General features: G+C 62.1%; 1 protein-coding gene and 2 non-coding genes across 3 annotated transcripts in view; 1 reads left to right on the forward strand and 2 right to left on the reverse strand.

Annotated features, from left to right (window-relative positions):
* LOC147417120 (25S ribosomal RNA) overlaps positions 1–353 on the reverse strand; it is a 3,371-nt gene extending 3,018 nt beyond the window's left edge. The window contains exon 1 of the ribosomal RNA XR_015187444.1: positions 1–353. This exon is cut by the window's left edge and continues 3,018 nt beyond it. This is a non-coding gene — a ribosomal RNA (25S ribosomal RNA).
* The window catches only part of LOC147417118 (uncharacterized), an 11,895-nt gene that overhangs the window by 9,258 nt on the left and 868 nt on the right, over positions 1–1,769 (forward strand). The gene's annotated exons all lie outside the window — the stretch shown is intronic.
* Positions 712–863, reverse strand: LOC147417121 (5.8S ribosomal RNA). Its single transcript, XR_015187441.1, has one exon. It is a non-coding gene; the product is annotated as a 5.8S ribosomal RNA (ribosomal RNA).

Genomic DNA, 1,769 nt, shown 5'->3' on the forward strand with positions numbered 1-1,769 from the left:
GCGGTACTTGTTCGCTATCGGTCTCTTGCCCGTATTTAGCCTTGGATGGAATCTACCACCCACTTAGGGCTGCATTCCAAACAGCCCGAACTCGTCGACGGGCCTCGTGGAGCGACAGGGTCCGAGCTCGACGGGGCTCTCACCCTCTCTGACGCCCCTTTCCAGGGGACTTGGGCCGGTCCGTCGCAGAGGACGCCTCTCAGACTACAATTCGCACGGCGGGGCCGCGCGATTCTCAAGCTGGGCTCTTTCCGGTTCGCTCGCCGCTACTAGGGAAATCCTGGTTAGTTTCTTTTCCTCCGCTTAGTGATATGCTTAAACTCAGCGGGTAGCCTTGGCCTGATCTGAGGTCCGTGCATTCGTTTTTCGGCCTCGGCGGGAGGGGGGACGGGCGCTCGTCCCCTCCCCCCCGCTCCTCGGCCACGGAGCCCTTTCTCGACACAGCGGCACCGGCACGCCCCGCCCGCAGAAGCCGATCCCCGCGGAGGGAGTACCTCGTACTCGGGGAGCGTAACCACCCTTGCGGCGGGGGTCGTCGCACGGTGCCATCGATGCATTTCAGCGACCGCGGCGACGCGCTCGCTCCTCGGCGTCGCCCCCGCGAGGGGGGGCGACGCGTCGGGGGAGGCGCGCTCGGACGGCCATCTCCGCCGCACGTCCCCCGCCATCCGGGAGCGGGATGGGGGGGAGGTGTCGGCGTGGGGGTCGTGTGGACGCTCAGGCAGACATGCCCTTGGACGAGCGCCGGGCGCAAGTTGCGTCAAAGACTCGATGATTCGCGGAATTCTGCAATTCACACTACGTATCGCATTTCGCTGCGTTCTTCATCGTTGCAAGAGCCAAGATATCCGTTGCTGAGAGTCGTTTGCTTTACGTGATTCGCGGCCCCCCGGAGGGAGCCACCTCAGTCCAAGATTTCGTTCAGCTTGTGTGCGTCGCCCCTCGGCCCCCCTTCCCCTCCGCGGTGCGGGGAGGGGAGGGGCAGAAAGGTTGATCGAGCGGCCCCGTGCCTCGCCGGAGGGAGGAGGGGGCCGCCGCGCGGCGGGGCGAAGGGAAAGCGTCCTTGCCCGGCGCCCGCCGCACGGCGACGGACGGCCCCGGCCCCGACGCCTCGCCACTGTGTCCGGCTCCAGCACGGGGGCGAGGCGGGGGCGGCCGCGCTTCGGGGCGGCCCCTCGCATACGTCACGGTTCGCGTCGTTCTGATGGGGATGTGTGTCAATGATCCTTCGCAGGTTCACCTACGGAAACCTTGTTACGACTTCTCCTTCCTCTAAAATGATAAGGCTTAATGAACTTCTCAAACGTCGCGGCGGCGAACCGCCAGCGTCGCCGCGATCCGAAAACTTCACCGGACCATTCAATCGGTAGGAGCGACGGGCGGTGTGTACAAAGGGCAGGGACGTAGTCAACGCGAGCTGATGACTCGCGCTTACTAGGAATTCCTGTTGAAGATCAAAATTGCACTGATTCTATCCCCATCACGATGAAATTTCAAAAGATTACCCGGGCCTATCGGCCCAGGTGGTAAACTCGTTGAATTCATCAGTGTAGCGCGCGTGCGGCCCAGAACATCTTAAGGGCATCACAGACCTGTTATTGCCTCAAACTTCCATGGCCTAGACGGCCATAGTCCCTCTAAGAAGTTGGCCACGAAGAGGATCCTTCGCGTAACTAGTTAGCAGGCTGAGGTCTCGTTCGTTTACGGAATTAACCAGACAAATCACTCCACCAACTAAGAACGGCCATGCACCACCACCCATAGAATCA

Source organism: Adiantum capillus-veneris, unplaced genomic scaffold (assembly GCF_014529385.1).
Source record: "Adiantum capillus-veneris isolate H3 unplaced genomic scaffold, ASM1452938v2 Hic_scaffold_325, whole genome shotgun sequence".
Classification (NCBI taxonomy): Eukaryota; Viridiplantae; Streptophyta; class Polypodiopsida; order Polypodiales; family Pteridaceae; genus Adiantum; species Adiantum capillus-veneris.